The sequence below is a fragment of the Eptesicus fuscus genome, chromosome 6, assembly GCF_027574615.1.
Source record: "Eptesicus fuscus isolate TK198812 chromosome 6, DD_ASM_mEF_20220401, whole genome shotgun sequence".
In the NCBI taxonomy this organism is placed as follows: domain Eukaryota; kingdom Metazoa; phylum Chordata; class Mammalia; order Chiroptera; family Vespertilionidae; genus Eptesicus; species Eptesicus fuscus.
In genome coordinates, this window is record NC_072478.1 from 13,134,153 (window position 1) to 13,146,371 (window position 12,219).

Below are 12,219 nucleotides of genomic sequence, written 5' to 3' on the forward strand. Positions count from 1 at the left end.
GGTTGAGCATCGACCCATGAACCGAGAGGTCATTGGTTTGATTCCCGGTCAGGGCACATGCCTGGTTGTGGGCTTGACCCCCCAGTAGGGGGCATGCAGGAGGTGGCCAATCAATGATTCTCTCTCATCGATGTTTCTCTCTCTAAACCTCTCCCTTCTTCTCTCTGTAAAAATCAATTAAGAAGGAAGGGAGGGAGGGAGGGAGGGAGGGAGGGAGGGAGGGAGGGAGGGAGGGAGGGAGGGAGGGAGGGAGGGAAGAAGAAAGGTCCCACAGGCTTCCAGACCCAGGTTTTCCCGCTTCCCTCTCTCCTTTCTCTGTTGCCACCTCTTTCTTCCCTGGAGTCATGGTCCTGTCTTCACTCTCCATCCCGCAGGAAGTGGTCTGTCTGCCATAGTGAGACCATCCCCCGCCTCTTCCTCTTAACGAGCCAGGTTAAATACGCCGCAATCAGAGTAATAGCACACCTGGGCTGGTTCTCCAGCGACCTGCCTTTTGTACTGCAATAGGACATTAATAGCAATTATTCTGCTTTGTAATTGGAGCTTTAAATACTAATTCAAACAGCCAGAGGAAAACCAATTAGTGCTAATTTATCTCTATGTGTTTTCCAGAGCTGGTGTCTGTCACACTGTGAAGAAATAGGTTGGTAATTAGTACAGTTGGGTGGTAGATAGAAGTAATTATCAGATTCTTTCATTTTTCTTTGGAAAAAAAATGGGTAGGGGGTGGGGAAAGCCAAGATAGGTTCTGTTAAGTCTTTGTTCCCTTGAGGTTTAAAGAAAGGGCCCAGGTTAGCTCTGAGCTCCCAGCCCTCAGCACCTGACCTGTCCAGGCATTTCTGAGAGACAGGTGGGCCCCCGCAGAAGTGCCTTGAAGGCCTCAACCAGGCCCCTCCCACTGACAGGCTCACAAAAGTACCACCAGCAAGAGTACAGTAATCAGCATTCTGGGTTGTCTGGGGAAAGGTTTGTGAGCCCCAAACCACTGAGCACAGGGGACAGGGGACCGTGGGGCCTGGGTCCCAGGCCAGCCTCTCAGTCTGCATCTGTGTGGCCTTGGCAGAGGCTCTGAACATCCGTCTCCTCGTTTGCAAAATGGACAGATGTGTAAGGATTGATTCAAATAAAACCATGTTTATAATGGGCCTAGAACCCAGTAATAATAGGTGTAGGTTTATGAGTGCTTACCATCTGCCTGAGACTCTTCTAGAAGACTTTGCATTGTTATCTCTAACCCTCCAAGCTACACGGCTGATTCACCAGCTAGTTTACGTCCCTATTTCCTCTCCTGTCCTACCTGTCACCAGCTGTACAACTCAGGAGACATTTCACTGAGCCTCGGTCTCCTCACCTGTGGAATGGGGTAGTAATAGCACCCCATTAGCGTTGTTGTGAAGATTAAAGGAGACAACGATTTATAGACACCCACAGCACAGTGGCCAGCATGGAACAGGGGCTCCGTTGTCACTATCAATATTATTTTATCATTTCATTCCACAAATTCTCTACTGAAAGAGGCAGCCGTGGTACTGAAGGACCTTTTACTGACTAACGCACAGGACGTAACAAACGCCCGATGTGTCCGCACTGCTGCGGGAGCCCGCTCTCGCCGTTCAGAGACGCGAGGCCAGCGTGCCCAGAGCAGCAGAAGTTGGGACAACAGTGGCTGTCACAGAGCTTCGCGGCTCACAAATGCTTTCGCGTGCATGGTTCCAATGCCTTCTCACAAGAGAGTGGGTTGAGAATTATTGAAACCCCATTTTACAGGTGGGAAAATGAGGCTCAGAGAATTTAAGGGACTTGCTCACGAGAGTGGTGGACTCAGAACCCGAACCCCGGCTTTTTGCTGCAAAACCCGCGTGGCACTCACTCAGATGCTTGAATGGGTGAATGAGTGCGCTTTCCACTGAACCCTATCCCCTAAGCTGCCAACTGGTATGAGGTACCATTACGTGAGGAGCAAGGCTGAGGAAGGAGAGGCGGGTGAGGCAGGGAAATCTTCAGGGCAGTGATGGGCAGTGACAGGGCTGGGCAGCTCTGCTCAGCCTGGACAAGGTCTAGTAATGTGTAAATTAGTAGGCGACATTGAGAATTGTGAGGCTGCATGTAATCATCTTGATGCACATCTGGCAACCCAGGCCATCTCCTGTTCTCACAGACCCCACCCCGCCCCCACGGGGGACCTGCCTGGACCCTGTAGGCATGTGAGGTACCCCCTCGGCCATATGAAAGAGCATATGAAAGTAGGGAAGGGGTGGAGGGTGTAGGGGATATGGCTTCGTCAAAGACCCATGGAGGGGCCTGAGCACGGTATTTGAGATGAGGGGAATAGACTGGTCTGGCAGCTCGGGAGGGTAAGTGCTGGGGAAGGGAGGGGCCCTGGTTAATAAGGTGGCTTTGGCAACCACATGGCAGAGGGCAGGGGTTTTTTATATGGTTTGTTTGTTTGTTTGTTTGTTTGTTTTGTTATTCCTCACCTGACGATATTTTTTCCATTGATTTTTAGAGAGAGTGGAAGGGAGGGGGAAAGACAGAGAAAGAAACATTGATGTGAAAGAGACACATCAATTGATTGCCTCCCCCACATGCCCGGGCCAGAGCCGGGGATCAAGCCTGCAACCGAGGTACATGCCCTTGACCAAAATCGAACCCAAGACCCTTCAGCCCTGGGGGCCGGTGCTCTAACCACTGAGCAAACTGGCTAGGGCGAGAGGGCAGGTTTGACCAGCGCCACCTCCTACAGTTATTTACTGCCCCTCAGAAGGGGCACCAGTCCAGGCTCCAAGGAAGGGAAGCCTTCTTTCTAATCCCACGGGGCACCAGCCGTATGATGGCCAAGCTGTGGGCTTCTCCCAGAGGGACGCCTGTGTGCTGTGGGCTAACGGCTGCCCTTGATTTGACATGTTTCGAAGGCAGTGTTCAAAAAGGTTAGACTGGACAAGGTGGCAGGGTGGAGGAGTCAGAGAGACTGAGGAGGAGGGTGTAGATGAGGTGACAGAGGCAGGAATGGGAAGGCGTGGAAAGAAAAAAAAAAGGGGCCCTAGCCAGTATGGCCCAGTGGATAGAGCATCAGTCATGGACTAAAGGGTCCCGGGTTCGATTCTGGTCAAGGGCACGTACCTCAGTCGCAGGCTCCTCCCCGGCCAGGGCCCTGGTCAGGGTGCGTGCAGGAGGCAACCAATCGATGTGTTTCTCTCACATCGATATTTCTGTCTGTCTTTCCCTCTCTCTTCCACTCTCTCTGAAAATCAATGGCAAAAATATCCCCAGATACAAAAATATCCCACTTGTATCTGGGGTGCATGGCCAAGGGTGGGCTTCCTGAGGATTAAAAAATAAAAATAACGAAGGCAGGAAGGAAGGAAGGAAAGGGGGTAGCTATGAAGCATGGACAAGGGACTAACTGGGCATGTGTCAAAATAATAATGATAGTTAGCTATGGTGGGATGAATTGTGGGTAATTTAAGGGTATTTTTCTTTTTGGCTGTTGATATTTTTCTGAATTTTCTATACTGAGCACATTTCTCTTTTACACTAAGAAAAACAATGAAACTTATAAAAAAAAGAAGGGACATATGCTAGAGACATTTTGAAGGAAGAACTGACAGAATTTGATAAGTGACTAGATAAGGGTGATAAAGGAGAACGATGAATCAAAAATAACTCAGGTTTCAAGACTGGGTAATGGGGGAAATGACAGCGAAAAGGGGGAGTCAGAGAACGGGGACGATCCCTTCAACTTGAGGCTGTGCAGCCGAGCTGCTGGCAAGACGGCGGGGGTTGGAGGGTGTTCACGCAGCGGAGAGGGAGAACCGAGGCCCAGCGGGGAGAGGCTGTGCTCACAGGGCTGCAGGGCAGCCTGGGGTCGCGCACGGAACTTGGGATCTCCTCACCGAAATGCTAAGTCCAGAGCCGCAGAAAGCCCCCAAGACTGGGCCCTGAGGCAGCCCTGGCCTAGTGGACCAGCCGAGGAGCATGGCCTGAGGAGGCCAGGACAGGATGCCAGGACAGACTTAATGCTGACCGACAGCCGTGCCAGGAGTGGAGGCCTGATGCCCTGCAGGTCGAGGCTACAGGAGACAGAACACAATGGCGGGGAGGTCCCAGTGTCATTAGTGATGGCGATGTGAGGATGTAAAGTGAGGCAACTCCCTTCTGAAGGGTACGGGAACCATTTCCCACACTGAGAAGGAGCCCCTGAATTTTAGTTCCCAGCCAAGCCCCTCACCCTCAATTGTCCACAGATGCACTGCCAGAGCCCAGAAACCCATTCTGCCTGCTGCTGACTTGATGGTCTACAGAGGCTTTGGACGTACTGGAGTCTCAGAGACCAACTGTCCCAGGTCCCGCAGATACCCTCTGGCCTCTAGAACCACTGCCTTGTACCTGGGGTGCATGGCCAAGGGTGGGCTTCCTGAGGCTCTGAGGGAAAAGGTGCATCCCGACTAGCGCCGCCCAGCGGCCAGCAGCGAACCTGCCACCATGTGGGTCACCCCTCTCCAGGTCCCCATCAGCCCTGCACCATCCCTGGAGCCCTCCCTGAACCACCATTGCCTTGAAGGCTCCGCATAGACTGAGCCTGAGGCCCCACCCGAGGCTGCGTCACTGTTTCCTTGGCAACTGAAGGGGTAGTTGAAAAGTAACTCACAAAGCAAACAACATGAGCTCCACATGGGTGACTGGGAGAGTCACCTCAGTATCTTGGGCTATGGGTTAAGGGGTCTGCCTGGCTCCTCTTTATGAGGCTGTTCTGGGGGCTCCATGAGCCCCCCAAACCCCAGGCAAGGAGCACTTCACAACACAGGGCAGCATCCGTGCTCTTGCTCTGCTGGGAGCCGTGTTGCCAGGAGAAATGAGATTATCACCATTATCACGTGGAGGGTCCTGCCTCTGCACCCACTGATGAGGCTGAGCCACAGCCCCAAAAGCTATCAGGAGGAGCCCAGAGCCACTGCGGAGTGCTCCTGGCCAGTCACTGCAGGGCAGTGCCTGACAGAAACGGGCTGGTGTGACCCAGAGCTCCCAGGCTCCTACACTAGGTGTCCTCACCAAGGCCCTGGCACATTTGGGGAATTTTTAGTGGGTGCTGTAAGGAAAACACTGATGGGTGTGGACCTAAGATTCCAAAGGACTTTTCCAAAAAAAAAGTTATCCTATATAATAATAGGCTAATATGCAAATCGACAGAATAGCGGAATGACTGGTCACTATGACACGCACTGACCACCAGGGGGCAGACACTCAATGCAGCAGCTGCCCCCTGGTGGTCAGTGCACTCCCACAGGCGGAGCACCACTCAGCCAGAAGCCAGGCTCATGGCTGGTGAGCGCAGTGGTGGTGGGAGCCTCTCCTGCCTCCGTGGCAGCGCTAAGGATGTCTGACTGATGGCTTAGGCCCACTTCCCACGGTGATCAGGCCTAAGCCATCAGTTGGACATCCCCCAAGGGCTCCCAGACTACGAGAGGGCACAGGCTGGGGCTGAGGGACGCCCCTTTCTCCCCCCCCCCAGTGCACGAATTTCGTGCACTGGGTCTCTAGTTACATTATAAATGTATGCGCCAAATACACAGGTCTGAAGTGTAAAACATCATGGCTTTTACCCATATTCTTAGTCAGTCTGGTCTGCGATAACAGAATACCATAGGCTGGGTGGCTTATAAACAACTGGCATGTACTTCTCACAGTCCTGGGGGCTGGAAGTCTGAGGTCAGGGTCCAGCAAGGTCAATTTCTCCGTGCGTGCTCACAAGAGGAGAGAAGCAAGCTCTCTTGTGACTCCCACAAGGGCACTAATCCAGTCATGAGGGCCCCACCTTTACAATCTAATCCAAATTACCTCCCAGAGGCCCCACTTCCTAATACATTGTGGGGGGTAGGGTTTCCACATATGCATATTGTGGGGACACAAACATTCAATTTATAACACATGTAACCATCACCAAGTTAAAGATGTGGAATCTTCCCAACGCACCAAAAGGCTCCCACCTGCCTCTCCCCAGTCAACATTCTCCCTCTCCCCCGCCCCGCAGGGCAACGTTATTCTGAGAGCTGTCATCTCAATTAGGCTTGTGGTTAAGCTCATGTAAATGGGCCCATAGAGTGGTAATCCTCTGTGTGTGGTTGCTTCATGGTGTGCTGTCCTGAGGGTCAACCCAGGTGTGGTAGAAGGCAGGGTTCATTCTTTTCTTTTGCTACACGGTACACCCAGTGCTTCTAAATTTCTCCAGGGCTTTCACATCTGTGTTCTTCTCCCAGTCAGTGGCTTGCAACTGTCATCTCCAGGCCACATGCCATGCAGACCTTCATGCCCAGGTTGTGCTCCGTTCTGGGGCGCACTTTTCTGTCCCACTAGAAAAATCACATAGGAATGGGAGTGGGTATAATGATATCATGGGGATAACCTTGAATTCCCTCTAACTTACCAAAAAAAGGGGGGGGGGAATTATTCGAAAACAGTGGCACTTTATTATTAGTAACATATTTGTGATACATCTCACAACTGCTGGTACCACGCCAGGTGTCACAGCTTTTAGGCTGAGAACTGCTAGTCTAAGTGGTGTGAATTCAGGTAAAGGAAGGTCATTTCCTGCCCCCAAAATATCTCTTTCCTCTACCCCACTGCTTCCCCTGAAATCCGCCCCCCCCCCCACCACCAGTAGATTTATTGTGCTTTGTCAAACAGCCCCAGGGTCCTTCTTTTAAAATGCAACAGCTCCTGAGGAGAGAATCCATTAAACCCACTTACCTTAGTGTGACCGAAAGGGGGACTGGAAACTCCTGGCACCGTGTGGGACACTTTTCCCACACTTCCTCTCTCCATCCCCACAGTGAGGTCATGAGGATGGTATTATTCTCCCCCATTTTGCAAATAAGGAAACTGAGGCTTGGGGAGATGAAATAACTAGCCTAAGGCCACACAACCATTCTGTTGCAGAAGCAATCCTTCAAACCCAGTTTAGTCTCCTCTGAGGCCCTTGTTGAGACCCAAGTGACGGAGGGGGGGGGGGGGGGGTGTATGCACTAGGCACCTATGAGCAAGGAGAGAGAGGACATAGAAAGAAGATGCTGTGCCAAGGAGAAAAAGTGACCTGGGCCATAAATCAAAGCATCAGAGGAAAAGGAGAGCACCTTCCTATTGGACTTCACATTCTCCCAGACACGGCCGCCCCAGAGCCAGTGGCACGTGTGCCATCGGAAGGTCTGTCCACCATCAGCACCAACGCCCACTTCGTTCCTGGAGACCACCCAGGCCAAGTGCAGGGATGCGTCACATACCAGGTCATGTCCCTACAGAGATGTGCAGAGGCATTCCCGTCTCTGAAGGGCCAGTTTTTTTTCATGCACCTCTTGGGGTGCAGCAAAACGCTCATTTGGGAACTTCATGGAGCATGAACTCCATACCAAGCACCCCGTGTGCATGATTTCTCTACAGCAACCCTGGGGAAATGGGTGTTCTGAGGCCCCTCTGCAAGTGAGAAAGCTAGCGCTTAGAGAGTTAAGTGCATCTCCATGAGGCTGCAAACCCCATGAAGGCAGAGGCCAGTACCACCATGCCTGGCATATACTGGTACTGGTCCTGTTTCCTATCTGCCACTCAGAGGTGTATGGCAAGTGTGCCTGGCCCTGAAGAGAGCATGTCCTGATCACCAAATGGTCCCACTGAGACAGAGCTGGGCAGAGACCCAGTGTAGGGTGAGGAAGGCCCGGCTCTGGGGAAGGAGACATGGGCTTTGGAAGGAAGAGGGTGTCTTTAATGAGTTCATCAAGGTGGGCCAAGGAGCTGCCAAATCTGTTGGTGGGAGGCAAGAGCTCTTCCTCAAAAATAGCCCCTGCACTTCCCCTACTGCCCCCAATCCTGCCATGTATGTTTACTCTCTTGGGGGGGAGGGATCCTTCAACGGTGAGGGTCAAGTTACACGATTCACCAAACCCTCTCTGTGCCCAGCACTGTGTGACGCTGTGAGATACCAAAACAAACAGAATGCAGTGGCGTCGTCAGGGTCTAGAAAAGGAGAGGTGCCAGCACATGATTGCTATGAGCTATGGAAACAACCCCGGGGGTGGGGCTAACATGTGAGAGGCACTCAGTGCCTGGCAGAAGCGCCCATCAGACACGCACACATACGCAGGCGCACGGGCCAGGGAGCTGGTATGTGATCCTGAAGCAGATGAGGAATCTTGTGGAAGGGGTTTTAGCAGGAGAGCAACAAAGTCAAATGTATTCCCTATGGTGCTAACTGTGGCAGCATCAGTGATGGGAAGGATGGACTTGCGGCGTAGGCAGTGGCACTGTCAACTAACTCATGCATTCTGCAGGGTTCACGTGTCATTCGCCAGCACTTAGCCTATCAGCTAATACCTCCGCAGAGAACCACCTGGACTTGAGAGATGCAGGAGAAGGTGGGAGTCGGCCCCGGGGAGAAGGTGTGTCCCAGAGAAGCAGACGCATAGGAAGGCAGCCTTCTCGATTTACCCAGGGTGGAGGGGCTATGCGTGTGCAACTGTGTGGGTGTGTGTGTGTGCACATGTGCACACACACAGATGCTTCCATGTGCAAACACATATATTGGATTCAAGAATGAGAATCAATAATATTGTAACAACTACATATGGTGCCAGGTGGATACTGGAATTACCGGATCACTTTGTAAACTATGCTGTACACCTGAAACTAACATAAAATAATATTGAATGTCAACGCAATTTTTAAAAACTGTGTTTTAATGAGGAGCTTAAAAAACACACACCCATATGTGGGCGCCCTTCACTCAGTGCAATCCCAGTTTCATTTAACAAGCTCATAGGCTGCTTGGGTAGCAGACACAGGCATGCCCTGGACTGAAGCTCAGATTTGCTGCCATTTTTCTTCAAATGATTTCACATGAGGAAAATGGGCCAGAAAAAGTTAAGTGAGGAGCATACAAAGAAACTGCTGGGCACTTCCCCTGGGGAAGAGAGGCTGAGCAGACAGCCGTAAGCTCTGAGTGTTGACTGCGGGAGATGATGGAGGGAGGCCCGCAGCAACCAGAGGGGTGGACAGATGCCTTTCCGGACTTCTCCCCGCTCTAGAAGAAGATAAGTGTATCTTGGTCCATTTGAGCTTATAGCAGGGGTGGGGAACTGCCAAAGGCCATTTGTATATTTATAACAGCATTCTCGGGCCATACAGTATCATCAACTTAAAAATTAGCCTGCCATGTTTGGTAGAACATTTAATTAACTCGTCCCTAATGCCTTGGCAGGGGCAGACCAAATGATTTCCAGTCCTTACATGGCTCGGAGGCCAGACGTTCCCCACCCCTGTACTATAACTGCCATAGACTGTGTGGCCTAAAAAGTAAATGTTTACTTCTCAGAAGTCCAAGACCAAGGTAGATCCAGTGTCTGGTGACAGCTACCTTCTCCTTGTACCCTCAAGTGGCCGAGAGAGCAGAGAGGAACCAAGCTCTCTCACGTCATCCAATATAATAAAGAGGTAATATGCAAATTGACCCTCAAGCCCTCACAAGATGGCCACCCCCATGTCATCACAAGATGGCTGCCACAAGATGGCCACCCCCACATTGTCACAAGATGGCCGGCAGGGGAGGGCAGTTGGGGGGGACCAGGCCTGCAGGGGAGGGCATTTGGGGGTGACCAGGCCTGCAGGGGATAGCAGTTGGGGGCGATCAGGCTGGCAGGCAGAAGCGGGTTAGGGGCAATCAGGCAGGCAAGTGGTTAGGAGCCAGCAGTCCTGGATTGTGAGAGGGATGTCCTACTGCCGGCAGTCGGAGATCCCCCGAGGGGTCCCAGCTTGGAGAGGGTGCAGGCTAGGCTGAGGGACACCCCCCCCCTCCAGTGCACAAATTTCGTGTACTGGGACTCTAGTATCTTATAAGGGCGCTAATCCCATCAGGAGAGCTCCACCCGCAGGACCTCATCACCTCCCAACCCCCACCTCCTACCATCATCATATGAACTGGAGGGGAGGGAACACCAACATTCATTCCCTCGCCCCGATGTCCTTTGATTGCTTTGTCCTTGACGGTTCTTGCAAGGGAAGAGTTGCTCAGAGTTACTCTAAAGTGGAAAGAATTCTGGCGTGGGGTCGACCCCAGTTCCAGCCTGAACTGCAGGCAACCCTGTAATATTAGGTGAATTATAAGCCCCCTTGGCCAAGGTTCCTCAGCATAAAACAAAGAGGATAGGAAATCTCTAATTCCTTCAGCTCCAAGAGCCCACACTTCTTTGATTTGGTGTCGGGGAGAGAAAGGAAGACTATGGTAGGGAAACAGGGCACCATTTTGCTTCCCAGAAGTGACTTCCTCTCTGGGCCCCTGCAGTCCCTTTTACTTTAGAGACATGATCCTTGGAGGCCTGGCCCAGAAGAAACCAGTGGGGTCCCTATCAGGCCACCCATCCCCATGGAACTTGGCCTTTTCCTCCCTTCAGGGCTGAGAACCTGATAGGCTAGGACATCTCAAATTGATCATGCTTTTTCTCAACCATGGGCTGGGGCTGATGTCAGAAATACCCAGAAAAACCAATGGAGCAGAATCCTGGCTCCATCTGTAGATAGGCATTTTGAAGGACCACCCTGCATTTTTGCTGGAATGCCCCCTGCCACATGGTGTTCCACCCCTCGTTGCTTTTATAGATAGATATTTATACACCTATAAATATCTCTTTCCCTGAGGGACAGTGAACTCGGCCAAATGGGAATTCAGTGTGATCCAGTGGAATATGTTACGAAGGAATTTCACCGGGGTGTGGAGCAGAGATTAAGTATTCAGGACATCACCTGGTTAATAAAAAATTGCACAGCTCCCAAGAACACATAAGATCTCCTTCCTTTTTTTTTCCCCCCTTTAAATAACAAAGAGTGTATTTTTTCTCCCATTTTTTCCAATTCAAATTGAGATTTTTTTAAAAATCCAAAACAATAAGCAAACTAATAGTAGGGGTTAAATAATTTGTTCAAGGGTGGGGAGTAGAGAGGAGATGGGGTTGGGAAAGAGGGTTGGAGGGGGACTGGAATCTGCCAGTAGCTGCAATAAATGTAGAATTATGCCTCAGGCATAATATATCAAAGAAAATATAATGCATCCAGCTTAAAACTAATGATTGCCATATAATTAGATGAGAAGCATTGTGCTATAAATGTGTATTCTTTAGCGTGCTGTGATTTTACTGTAAAAAGAGAGAGCGAGAGCGAGAAAGGAGACAGAAAAACACAGAGCCCAGCAACATACTATAAAAAGAACCTTCTGTTGACTTCTCTACTGTTTAGTATTCCTTGGCTGTTCTCCCTTGGGAGTGTGTAATTAGTACTTTATGAAGAGTACATTTAAAGCAGTTTAATATTCACCTCATTCAATCTGAAACAATGTGATCCATGCTTAGACAAATCAGTGCTCCTTGCTGACATAATCTGTCAGAACATTACCTCTGAAAAGACCTTTCAGGAGGCTTGGATGTTAATTAGTTGTCTATCATGTATAAACAGAGCAGCGAGCAGAAGGGGCTCCGACAGGCCAGAGGGATACGCTGGGAAATGCATTTTGTATGAACGCGGCTTGCAGGGGGGTCTCCGTGCTCTCCCCGCCTCCCCCACGTTCCCGCCTCCCCTGTGCCAGCAGCCACACGGGCTTTGGACTTCTTCTGGGCAAGAAAAGAGCTTTCTGCTTGGCTTCGAGGGGCACCGCCAGCCCCCAAACGGGACTGCGAACGCTAAAGGGGTTCCCCGCACACCACACCACCTCTGCCCCGGAGCCTGGCGCGCCCCAGGACAGGGCCACCTGCGCGGGGTGACAGGAAGCATGCCCTCACAGCCCATCTGGGCTTACCGGGAGGCTGCGAGCTTTGGGGCAGCAGGGTCCCTCGCCCTGTGGCTGAAGACAGGGCCAGGAAGAGATGGAGAAGGGACATCCTGAAACGCATCTGCCTGCTCACCTGAAAGCTCAGCCCCCTGTAAAGAGAGCTGCTCGGGGGCGAGACAGACTCACACTCAGGAAATTCAACACGCAACTTCCCTTCCAGCCCAGACCCACAGCGTGCTGGCCAGGCTCTGCGTCCACGGGCACGTGGGCCAGGCTCTGCCCGGGTGAGCTGTAGGGACTTGAACTAGCTCTCCTTCATTCTGGGCTGAGAATGCCTGCGTGTGAAATGCTTCCTGGCATGTTGGACATGCTTACTAAGGGTGGGTCAGGACATATTCTGCTGATCTTGCCAGGCCCGTGAT

General features: G+C 51.5%; 1 protein-coding gene across 1 annotated transcript in view; it reads left to right on the top strand.

Annotated features, from left to right (window-relative positions):
- Positions 1-12,219, top strand: part of PEBP4 (phosphatidylethanolamine binding protein 4) — a 209,587-nt gene that overhangs the window by 155,487 nt on the left and 41,881 nt on the right. The gene's annotated exons all lie outside the window — the stretch shown is intronic.